This window comes from Telmatherina bonti, assembly GCF_933228915.1.
Source record: "Telmatherina bonti genome assembly, chromosome: 23".
NCBI classification, from domain to species: Eukaryota; Metazoa; Chordata; class Actinopteri; order Atheriniformes; family Telmatherinidae; genus Telmatherina; species Telmatherina bonti.
The window spans coordinates 29,805,257-29,818,222 of record NC_136632.1 but is presented as its reverse complement, the minus strand read 5'-3'; the positions used below and the strand labels follow the sequence as shown (position 1 = coordinate 29,818,222).

Below are 12,966 nucleotides of genomic sequence, written 5' to 3'. Positions count from 1 at the left end.
TCCAGTTCCAGACCCAGTCCAGACCAGGTCCCGACCCAGTCCAGTCCAGTCCAGTCCAGTTCCAGACCCAGTCCAGACCAGGTCCCGACCCAGTCCAGTCCAGACCAGGTCTAGACCCAGTCCAGACCAGGTCCCGACCCAGTCCAGTCCAGTCCAGTTCCAGACCCAGTCCAGACCAGGTCCAGACCCAGTCTAGATCCAGTCCAGACCAGGTCCCGACCCAGTCCAGTCCAGTCCAGTTCCAGACCCAGTCCAGACCAGGTCCCGACCCATCAGGTGTCTGGGACAGCCTGAGGTGAACTGAAGTTGGGGGGCGTTGCTATGGAACACCCCCCCCCCCCCCCCCCCCCCCCCCCCCCCACTGTGCCTGTTCTAACCACGGTTCTTCCTGGAGGATTGATCTGCGTTTTAACGTGAAACATTTCATGTCAAAGTTTTGTCTTGATTTTGTGCAAAAGTCTTAAATTTCCAGCCTTTTTTGTTGCTGTGGCGGTTTGCATATCTCCAGATGTCGTGCATGCGGCCGGTCCGAGTTGCCATGGAGACGTTGTCCCGCCAAGTCCTGTTTGTATGAATCCTAAACGCGGGCTGGAATCAGTGCACGTGATGTTTTGGACGCACGGTAAATGGGGCCCCTGGTCTGTGGGGGCCGGCGTAGATCAGCTGATCGCACCCTCACGTCTCCATGGAAACGGAAGGTTACCAGATTTTTTGTTCCAGAGAAGTAATGGTTCAGGCCCACCCGTCCTCGGCGGGATTCTTCTTCGCCTGCTTTTGTGTCCTCATGCAGGACCAGATGAGAGGCGTTCCGCGCGACGTGGCGGCGGCGCGCTGAAATGGCTGCTTGTTGTGGGATGAAAGCCTGGCGGTATGTTTGGTGTCCCGCCGTCCGGCCCGGTTCCAGAGTTTACTCTGAGCTCAGGTACGAACAAGAAAATCCCTGTTAAGTTTTCTTGTGGCACTTTGTTGCGAGCTGCGACGCCGGCGTGAGGAATGTGGCGCTGCTGCGAGGAAACCTGCGGCACAAGAAGAAGAAGACTGTTTGACAGGACTTAGAGGACGGCGGTGACTGTGAAGACAGAGGCCCATGTGGAAGATCCCGAGGGCTACCGGACTCACCTGGAGGGTCACCTGACCTGAGCTGAGCAACATGATGGAAGGAAGGAGAAGCTTTCATTCAGAACAGGAGGTGAAGATGAAGACCCCGAGGTCTGTGCTGCCATGCTGGTTCAGTTTCAGGGTAAATCACCTTGGTTACCAGGTAACTCTCCATGGTAACGTGCACTGAACGGCTAACCTGGCCTAGAAAAGGTTTAGTTCTGGATAAAGGATCAACCAGCATGAAAGCACCATCTCCTGACCAATCAGAGCTCTTGCTCCACCCCGTTTCTGTCCACCAGCGTTGCAGCTGAAGTTTCGGGTGGAACCGCAGAAGCAACAGGACGAGTCCAGGACAACCACCAGACCGGCTGAACTCCTCCTCCATTCCCATGGAAACACAAATCTGTCGTTTAAAGCTGAGCAGTGCCTGCTGGGAAATGTAGTAAAAAATGTTCATTCAGCCCCCCCGACTCCCCGCACCCCCCATTCCCCCCACCATAGACTGTATATAAAAGCTGGGCGGAGCCTCCATGACGTCACCCGTAGGTTTCTGAAGAGCTGAATTGAAGCTCGGTGGGCGGTTCCTACCATCACCATCTTGGCAGGGGCATGCGTGTCGTCTCACCCGGAAAATACAAATATGGCCAAAGAGGTGGAGCTGAGAGGGGGGCTGTGAGCATCATGGTGGATGATTGACATCGAGCGAACTCCGAGCTTTCTGTAGCTAAGAGCTAACCGAGCTAACCTGGAGATAACAGGAGCTAACCAGCTAACGGAAGTAAGCGGGCTAAAGCTAAGTCACGTTGTTAACCGGCTAAAAACCGCGGTTGTTCTACGTTCTTCTGACTTGAAGCGGGAGATCGGGTACTTGTCAATCAAAAGGACACGCCCCTAAATATGGCAAACTTCAAGATTAAATTACTTTTAAACGGGCGATTTAGAAAAAAATTCACTCCCCCCACAGTTGTCATGAAGGTAAACCTGACCTATTAAACCTAAAATGGATTTTTGTACCAGGCTGTAAACATGTTTATTTCTGCTGTAAACATGTTTATTTCAGCTGTAAACGTGTTTATTTCTTCTGTAAACATGTTTATTTCTACTGTAAACATGTTTATTCCTGCTGTAAACATGTTTATTTCTGCTGTAAACATGTTTATTCCTGCTGTGAAGTTGGTCTTTTTAACATGGGAGTCTATGGGGATTCGCTCTGTTTGGAGCCCCTAGTGGATGAAGGGGGAACTGCAGTTTTGCAGAGGCTTCACTTTCATCCACCAGAGGTTGCCACTTGGTCCCTCTTCCTCTTTTACCTTCTCTCCTCCATCCTTCCTTCTGTCCTCCATCCTACTCTCTGTCCTCCATCCTACCATCTGTCCTCCATCCTACCTTCTGTCTTCCATCCAACCATCTGTCCTCCATCCTACCATCTGTCCTCCATCCTACCTTCTGTCTTCCATCCAACCATCTGTCCTCCATCCAACCATCTGTCCTCCATCCTACCATCTGTCCTACATCCAACCATCTGTCCTCCATCCTACCATCTGTTCTCCATCCTACCATCTGTCCTCCATCCAACCATCTGTCCTCCATCCTACCATCTGTTCTCCATCCAACCATCTGTCCTCAATCCTACCATCTGTCCTACATCCAACCATCTGTCCTCCATCCTACCATCTGTCCTCCATCCAACCATCTGTCCTCCATCCTACCATCTGTCCTCCATCCAACCATCTGTCCTCCATCCTACCGTCTGTCTTCCATCCAACCATCTGTCCTCCATCCAACCATCTGTCCTCCATCCTACCGTCTGTTCTCCATCCAACCATCTGTCCTCCATCCTACCATCTGTCCTCCATCCAACCATCTGTCATCCAACCTACCGTCTGTTCTCCATCCTACCATCTGTCCTCCATCCTACCATCTGTCCTCCATCCAACCATCTGTCCTCCATCCAACCATCTGTCCTCCATCCTACCATCTGTCCTCCATCCAACCATCTGTCCTCAATCCTACCATCTGTCCTCCATCCAACCATCTGTCCTCCATCCTACTGTCTGTCCTCCATCCTTATGTCTGTCCTCCATCCTACCATCTGTCCTCCATCCAACCATCTGTCCTCCATCCTACCATCTGTCCTCCATCCAACCATCTGTCCTCCATCCTAACATCTGTTCTCCATCCAACCATCTGTCCTCCATCCTACTGTCTGTCCTCCATCCTTATGTCTGTCCTCCATCCTACCATCTGTCTTCCATCCAACCATCTGTCCTCCATCCTACCATCTGTCCTCCATCCTACCATCTGTCCTCTATCCTACCATCTGTCCTCCATCCTACCTTCTGTCTTCCATCCAACCATCTGTCCTCCATCCTACCATCTGTCCTCTATCCTACCATCTGTCCTCCATCCTACCTTCTGTCTTCCATCCAACCATCTGTACTCCATCCTACCGTCTGTCCTCCATCCAACCATCTCTCCTCCATCCTACCATCTGTCCTCCATCCAACCATCTGTCCTCCATCCTACCATCTGTTCTCCATCCAACCATCTGTCCTCCATCCTACCATCAGTTCTCCATCCTACCGTCTGTCCTCCATCCTACCATGTGTTCTCCATCCTACCATCTGTCCTCCATCCTACTGTCTATCCTCCATCCTACCGTCTGTCCTCCATACTACCGTCTGTCCTCCATCCTACCGTCTTTCCTCCATCTTACCATTTGTCCTCCATCCTACCATCTGTTCTCCATCCAACCATCTGTCTTCCATCCAACCATCTGTCCTCTATCCTACCGTTTGTCCTCTATCCTACCTTCTGTCTTCCATCCAACCATCTGTCCTCTATCTTACCATCTGTCCTCCATCCTACCGTCTGTCCTCCATCCTACCATCTGTTCTCCATCCTACCATCTGTCCTCCATCCTACCATCTGTCCTCAAATCCTACTGTCTATCCTCCATCCTACCGTCTTTCCTCTATCCTACCGTCTGTTCTCCATCCTACCATCTGTTTCCTTCCAGCCATCTGTCCTCCATCCTACCATCTGTTCTCCATCCAACCATCTGTCTTCCATCCAACCATCTGTCCTCTGTCCTACCGTCTGTCCTCCATCCTACGTTCTGTCTTCCATCCAACCATCTGTCCTCTATCCTACCGTCTGTCCTCCATCCTACCGTCTGTCCTCCATCCAACCATCTGTTCTCCATCCAACCATCTGTCCTCAATCCTACCGTCTGTCCTCTATCCTACCGTCTGTCCTCTATCCTACCGTCTGTCCTCCATCCTACCGTCTGTCCTCCATCCTACCATCTGTTCTCCATCCTACCGTCTGTCCTCCATCCAACCATCCGTCCTCCATTCTACTGTCTGTCTTCCATCCAACCATCCGTCCTCTATCCTACCATCTGTCGTCCATCCTACCATCTTTCCTCCATCCAACCATCTGTCTTCCATCCAACCATCTGTCCTCCATCCTACCTTCTGTCTTCCATCCAACCATCCGTCCTCTATCCTACCGTCTGTCCTCCATCCTACCATCTGTCCTCCATCCTACCATCTCTTCTCCATCCAACCATCTGTCCTCAATCCTACCGTCTGTCCTCCATCCTACCGTCTGTCCTCCATCCTACCGTCTGTCTTCCATCTTACCATCTGTTCTCCATCCTACCGTCTGTCCTCCATCTTACCATCTGTTCTCCATCCAACCATCTATCTTCCATCCAACCATCTGTCCTCCATCCAACCATCTGTCCTCCATCCAACCATCTGTCCTCCATCCTACCATCTGTCCTCCATCCAACCATCTGTCCTCCATCCAACCATCTGTTCTCCATCCAACCATCTGTCCTCAATCCTACTGTCTATCCTCCATCCTACCGTCTGTCCTCTATCCTACCGTCTGTCCTCTATCCTACCGTCTGTCCTCCATCCTACCGTCTGTCCTCCATCCTACCATCTGTTCTCCATCCTACCGTCTGTCCTCCATCCTACCATCTGTTCTCCATCCAACCATCCGTCCTCCATTCTACTGTCTGTCTTCCATCCAACCATCCGTCCTCTATCCTACCATCTGTCGTCCATCCTACCATCTTTCCTCCATCCAACCATCTGTCTTCCATCCAACCATCTGTCCTCCATCCTACCTTCTGTCTTCCATCCAACCATCCGTCCTCTATCCTACCGTCTGTCCTCCATCCTACCATCTGTCCTCCATCCTACCATCTCTTCTCCATCCAACCATCTGTCCTCAATCCTACCGTCTGTCCTCCATCCTACCGTCTGTCCTCCATCCTACCGTCTGTCTTCCATCTTACCATCTGTTCTCCATCCTACCGTCTGTCCTCCATCTTACCATCTGTTCTCCATCCAACCATCTATCTTCCATCCAACCATCTGTCCTCCATCCAACCATCTGTCCTCCATCCAACCATCTGTCCTCCATCCTACCATCTGTTCTCCATCCAACCATCTGTCCTCCATCCAACCATCTGTTCTCCATCCAACCATCTGTCCTCCATCCTACCGTCTGTTCTCCATCCAACCATCTGTTCTCCATCCTACCATCTGTTCTCCATCCAACCATCTGTCCTCTATCCTACCATCTGTTCTCAATCCTACCGTCTGTCCTCCATCCTACCGTCTGTCCTCCATCCTACCGTCTGTCTTCCATCTTACCATCTGTTCTCCATCCTACCGTCTGTCCTCCATCTTACCATCTGTTCTCCATCCAACCATCTATCTTCCATCCAACCATCTGTCCTCCATCCAACCATCTGTCCTCCATCCAACCATCTGTCCTCCATCCTACCATCTGTCCTCCATCCAACCATCTGTCCTCCATCCAACCATCTGTTCTCCATCCAACCATCTGTCCTCAATCCTACTGTCTATCCTCCATCCTACCGTCTGTCCTCTATCCTACCGTCTGTCCTCTATCCTACCGTCTGTCCTCCATCCTACCGTCTGTCCTCCATCCTACCATCTGTTCTCCATCCTACCGTCTGTCCTCCATCCTACCATCTGTTCTCCATCCAACCATCCGTCCTCCATTCTACTGTCTGTCTTCCATCCAACCATCCGTCCTCTATCCTACCATCTGTCGTCCATCCTACCATCTTTCCTCCATCCAACCATCTGTCTTCCATCCAACCATCTGTCCTCCATCCTACCTTCTGTCTTCCATCCAACCATCCGTCCTCTATCCTACCGTCTGTCCTCCATCCTACCATCTGTCCTCCATCCTACCATCTCTTCTCCATCCAACCATCTGTCCTCAATCCTACCGTCTGTCCTCCATCCTACCGTCTGTCCTCCATCCTACCGTCTGTCTTCCATCTTACCATCTGTTCTCCATCCTACCGTCTGTCCTCCATCTTACCATCTGTTCTCCATCCAACCATCTATCTTCCATCCAACCATCTGTCCTCCATCCAACCATCTGTCCTCCATCCAACCATCTGTCCTCCATCCTACCATCTGTTCTCCATCCAACCATCTGTCCTCCATCCAACCATCTGTTCTCCATCCAACCATCTGTCCTCCATCCTACCGTCTGTTCTCCATCCAACCATCTGTTCTCCATCCTACCATCTGTTCTCCATCCAACCATCTGTCCTCTATCCTACCATCTGTTCTCCATCCAACCATTTGTCTTCTATCCAACCATCAGTCCTCTATCCCACCGTCTGTCCTCCATCCTACCTTCTGTCTTCTATCCAACCATCAGTCCTCTATCCTACCGTCTTTTCTTCATCCTACCGTCTGTCCTCCATCCTACCATCTGTCCTCCATCCTACCATCTGTCCTCTATCCTACCGTCTGTCCTCCATCCTACCGTCTGTCCTCCATCCTACCGTCTGTCCTCCATCCTACCATCTGTCCTCCATCCTACTCTCTGTCCTCCATCCTACCGTCTGTCCTCCATCCTACCGTCTGTCCTCCATCCTACTATCTGTCCTCCATCCTACCGTCTGTCCTACATCCAACCGTCTGTCCTCCATCCTACAGTCTGTCCTCCATCCTACTCTCTGTCCTCCATCCTACCGTCTGTCCTCCTTCCTACCGTCTGTCCTCCATACTACCGTCTGTCCTCCAACCTACCGTCTTTCCTCCATCTTACCATTTGTCCTCCATCCTACCATCTGTTCTCCATCCAACCATCTGTCTTCCATCCAACCATCTGTCCTCTATCCTACCGTTTGTCCTCTATCCTACCTTCTGTCTTCCATCCAACCATCTGTCCTCTATCTTACCGTCTGTCCTCCATCCTACCGTCTGTCCTCCATCCTACCATCTGTTCTCCATCCTACCATCTGTCCTCCATCCTACCATCTGTCCTCAAATCCTACTGTCTATCCTCCATCCTACCGTCTTTCCTCTATCCTACCGTCTGTTCTCCATCCTACCATCTGTTTCCTTCCAGCCATCTGTCCTCCATCCTACCATCTGTTCTCCATCCAACCATCTGTCTTCCATCCAACCGTCTGTCCTCCATCCTACCGTCTGTCCTCCATCCTACCATCTGTTCTCCATCCTACCATCTGTCCTCCATCCTACCATCTCTTCTCCATCCAACCATCTGTTCTCCATCCAACCATCTGTCCTCAATCCTACTGTCTATCCTCCATCCTACCGTCTGTCCTCTATCCTACCGTCTGTCCTCTATCCTACCGTCTGTCCTCCATCCTACCGTCTGTCCTCCATCCTACCATCTGTCCTCCATCCTACCATCTCTTCTCCATCCAACCTTCTGTCCTCAATCCTACCGTCTGTCCTCCATCCTACCGTCTGTCCTCCATCCTACCATCTGTTCTCCATCCTACCGTCTGTCCTCCATCCTACCATCTGTTCTCCATCCAACCATCCGTCCTCCATCCTACTGTCTGTCTTCCATCCAACCATCCGTCCTCTATCCTACCAACTGTTGTCCATCCTACCGTCTTTCCTCCATCCAACCATCTGTCTTCCATCCAACCATCTGTCCTCCATCCTACCTTCTGTCTTCCATCCAACCATCCGTCCTCTATCCTACCGTCTGTCCTCCATCCTACCATCTGTCCTCCATCCTACCATCTCTTCTCCATCCAACCATCTGTCCTCAATCCTACCGTCTGTCCTCCATCCTACCGTCTGTCCTCCATCCTACCGTCTGTCCTCCATCCTACCGTCTGTTCTCCATCCTACCGTCTGTCCTCCATCTTACCATCTGTTCTCCATCCAACCATCTATCTTCCATCCAACCATCTGTCCTCCATCCTACCGTCTGTCCTCCATCCAACCATCTGTCCTCCATCCTACCGTCTGTCTTCCATCCAACCATCCGTCCTCTATCCTACCATCTGTCGTCCATTTTACCGTCTGTCTTCCATCCTACCATCTGTTCTCCATCCAACCATCTGTTCTCCATCCAACCATCTGTCCTCTATCCTACCATCTGTTCTCCATCCAACCATTTGTCTTCCATCCAACCATCTGTCCTCTATCCTACCGTCTTTTCTTCATCCTACCGTCTGTCCTCCATCCTACCATCTGTCCTCCATCCTACCATCTGTCCTCTATCCTACCGTTTGTCCTCTATCCTACCTTCTGTCTTCCATCCAACCATCTGTCCTCTATCTTACCGTCTGTCCTCCATCCTACCGTCTGTTCTCCATCCTACCATCTGTCCTCCATCCTACCGTCTGTTCTCCATCCTACCATCTGTTTCCTTCCAGCCATCTGTCCTCCATCCTACCATCTGTTCTCCATCCAACCATCTGTCTTCCATCCAACCATCTGTCCTCTGTCCTACCGTCTGTCCTCCATCCTACGTTCTGTCTTCCATCCAACCATCTGTCCTCTATCCTACCGTCTGTCCTCCATCCTACCGTCTGTCCTCCATCCTACCATCTGTTCTCCATCCTACCATCTGTCCTCCATCCTACCATCTCTTCTCCATCCAACCATCTGTTCTCCATCCAACCATCTGTCCTCAATCCTACTGTCTATCCTCCATCCTACCGTCTGTCCTCTATCCTACCGTCTGTCCTCTATCCTACCGTCTGTCCTCCATCCTACCGTCTGTCCTCCATCCTACCGTCTGTTCTCCATCCTACCGTCTGTCCTCCATCCTACCATCTGTTCTCCATCCAACCATCCGTCCTCCATTCTACTGTCTGTCTTCCATCCAACCATCCGTCCTCTATCCTACCATCTGTCGTCCATCCTACCATCTTTCCTCCATCCAACCATCTGTCTTCCATCCAACCATCTGTCCTCCATCCTACCTTCTGTCTTCCATCCAACCATCCGTCCTCTATCCTACCGTCTGTCCTCCATCCTACCATCTGTCCTCCATCCTACCATCTCTTCTCCATCCAACCATCTGTCCTCAATCCTACCGTCTGTCCTCCATCCTACCGTCTGTCCTCCATCCTACCGTCTGTCTTCCATCCTACCATCTGTTCTCCATCCTACCGTCTGTCCTCCATCTTACCATCTGTTCTCCATCCAACCATCTATCTTCCATCCAACCATCTGTCCTCCATCCAACCATCTGTCCTCCATCCAACCATCTGTCCTCCATCCTACCATCTGTTCTCCATCCAACCATCTGTCCTCCATCCAACCATCTGTTCTCCATCCAACCATCTGTCCTCCATCCTACCGTCTGTTCTCCATCCAACCATCTGTTCTCCATCCAACCATCTGTTCTCCATCCAACCATCTGTCCTCTATCCTACCATCTGTTCTCCATCCAACCATTTGTCTTCTATCCAACCATCAGTCCTCTATCCCACCGTCTGTCCTCCATCCTACCTTCTGTCTTCTATCCAACCATCAGTCCTCTATCCTACCGTCTTTTCTTCATCCTACCGTCTGTCCTCCATCCTACCATCTGTCCTCCATCCTACCATCTGTCCTCTATCCTACCGTCTGTCCTCCATCCTACCGTCTGTCCTCCATCCTACCATCTGTCCTCCATCCTACTCTCTGTCCTCCATCCTACCGTCTGTCCTCCATCCTACCGTCTGTCCTCCATCCTACTATCTGTCCTCCATCCTACCGTCTGTCCTACATCCAACCGTCTGTCCTCCATCCTACAGTCTGTCCTCCATCCTACTCTCTGTCCTCCATCCTACCGTCTGTCCTCCTTCCTACCGTCTGTCCTCCATCCTACTATCTGTCCTCCATCCTACCGTCTGTTCTACATCCAACCGTCTGTCCTCCATCCTACCGTCTGTCCTCCATCCTACCATTTGTCCTCCATCCTACCATCTGTTCTCCATCCAACCATCTGTCCTCCATCCTACCGTCTGTCCTCCATCCAACCATCTGTCCTCCATCCTACCGTCTGTCTTCCATCCAACCATCTGTCCTCCATCCTACCGTCTGTCCTCCATCCAACCATCTGTCCTCCATCCTACCGTCTGTCTTCCATCCAACCATCCGTCCTCTATCCTACCGTCTGTCCTCCATCTTACCATCTTTTCTCCATCCAACCATCTATCTTCCATCCAACCATCTGTCCTCCATCCTACCATCTGTTCTCCATCCAACCATCTGTCCTCCATCCTACCGTCTGTCCTCCATCCAACCATCTGTCCTCCATCCTACCGTCTGTCTTCCATCCAACCTTCCGTCCTCTATCCTACCGTCTGTCCTCCATCTTACCATCTTTTCTCCATCCAACCATCTATCTTCCATCCAACCATCTGTCCTCCATCCTACCGTCTGTCCTCCATCCAACCATCCGTCCTCTATCCTACCATCTGTCGTCCATCCTACCGTCTGTCCTCCATCCAACCATCTGTCCTCCATCCTACCATCTGTCCTCCATCCTACCATCTCTTCTCCATCCAACCTTCTGTCCTCAATTCTACCGTCTGTCCTCCATCCTACCGTCTGTCCTCCATCCTACCATCTGTTCTCCATCCTACCGTCTGTCCTCCATCCTACCATCTGTTCTCCATCCAACCATCCGTCCTCCATCCTACTGTCTGTCTTCCATCCAACCATCCGTCCTCTATCCTACCAACTGTCGTCCATCCTACCGTCTTTCCTCCATCCAACCATCTGTCTTCCATCCAACCATCTGTCCTCCATCCTACCTTCTGTCTTCCATCCAACCATCCGTCCTCTATCCTACCGTCTGTCCTCCATCCTACCATCCGTCCTCCATCCTACCATCTCTTCTCCATCCAACCATCTGTCCTCAATCCTACCGTCTGTCCTCCATCCTACCGTCTGTCCTCCATCCTACCATCTGTCCTCCATCCTACCGTCTGTTCTCCATCCTACCGTCTGTCCTCCATCTTACCATCTGTTCTCCATCCAACCATCTATCTTCCATCCAACCATCTGTCCTCCATCCTACCGTCTGTCCTCCATCCAACCATCTGTCCTCCATCCTACCGTCTGTCTTCCATCCAACCATCCGTCCTCTATCCTAACATCTGTCGTCCATTTTACCGTCTGTCTTCCATCCTACCATCTGTTCTCCATCCAACCATCTGTCCTCTATCCTACCATCTGTTCTCCATCCAACCATTTGTCTTCCATCCAACCATCTGTCCTCTATCCTACCGTCTTTTCTTCATCCTACCGTCTGTCCTCCATCCTACCATCTGTCCTCCATCCTACCATCTGTCCTCTATCCCACCGTCTGTCCTCCATCCTACCTTCTGTCTTCCATCCAACCATCTGTCCTCTATCCTACCATCTTTTCTTCATCCAACCATCTGTCCTCCATCCTACCATCTGTCCTCTATCCTACCGTCTGTCCTCCATCCAACCATCTGTCCTCCATCCTACCATCTGTTCTCCATCCAACCATCTGTTCTCCTTCCAGCCATCTGTCCTCCATCCTACCATCTGTTCTCCATCCAACCATCTGTCTTCCATCCAACCGTCTGTCCTCTATCCTACCGTCTGTCCTCCATCCTACCTTCTGTCTTCCATCCAACCATCTGTCCTCTATCCTACCGTCTGTCCTCCATCCTACCGTCTGTCCTCCATCCTACTGTCTATCCTCCATCCTACCGTCTGTCCTCCATCCTACCATCTGTCCTCCATCCTACTGTCTATCCTCCATCCTACCGTCTGTCCTCCATACTACCGTCTTTTCTCCATCCTACCATCTGTCCTCCATCCTACTGTCTATCCTCCATCCTACCGTCTGTCCTCCATCCTGCCATCTGTTCTCCATCCTACCATCTGTCCTCCATCCTACTGTCTATCCTCCATCCTACCGTCTGTCCTCCATCCTACCATCTGTTCTCCATCCAACCATCTGTCTTCCATCCAACCATCTGTCTTCCATCCTACCATCTGTTCTCCATCCTACCATCTGTCCTCCATCCTACTGTCTATCCTCCATCCTACCGTCTGTCCTCCATACTACCGTCTTTTCTCCATCCTACCATCTGTCCTCCATCCTACTGTCTATCCTCCATCCTACCGTCTGTCCTCCATCCTGCCATCTGTTCTCCATCCAACCATCTGTCCTCTATCCTACCGTCTGTCCTCCATCCTACTGTCTATCCTCCATCCTACCGTCTGTCCTCCATCCTACCATCTGTCCTCCACCCTACTGTCTATCCTCCATCCTACCGTCTGTCCTCCATCCTACCGTCTGTTCTCCATCCTACCATCTGTCCTCCATCCTACTGTCTATCCTCCATCCTGCCATCTGTTCTCCATCCTACCATCTGTCCTCAATCCTACTGTCTGTCCTCCATCCTACCGTCTGTCCTCCATCCTACCGTCTGTCCTCCATCCTACCGTCTGTCCTCCATCCAACCATCTGTCCTCCATCCTACCGTCTGTCTTCCATCCAACCATCCGTCCTCTATCCTACCGTCTGTCCTCCATCCTACCATCTGTTCTC

At 51.3% G+C, this 12,966-nt stretch overlaps 1 protein-coding gene across 1 annotated transcript in view; it reads left to right on the top strand.

Annotated features, from left to right (window-relative positions):
• The window catches only part of cped1 (cadherin-like and PC-esterase domain containing 1), a gene marked incomplete at its 3' end in the record, with an annotated part of 91,678 nt that overhangs the window by 75,844 nt on the left and 2,868 nt on the right, over positions 1 to 12,966 (top strand). The gene's annotated exons all lie outside the window — the stretch shown is intronic.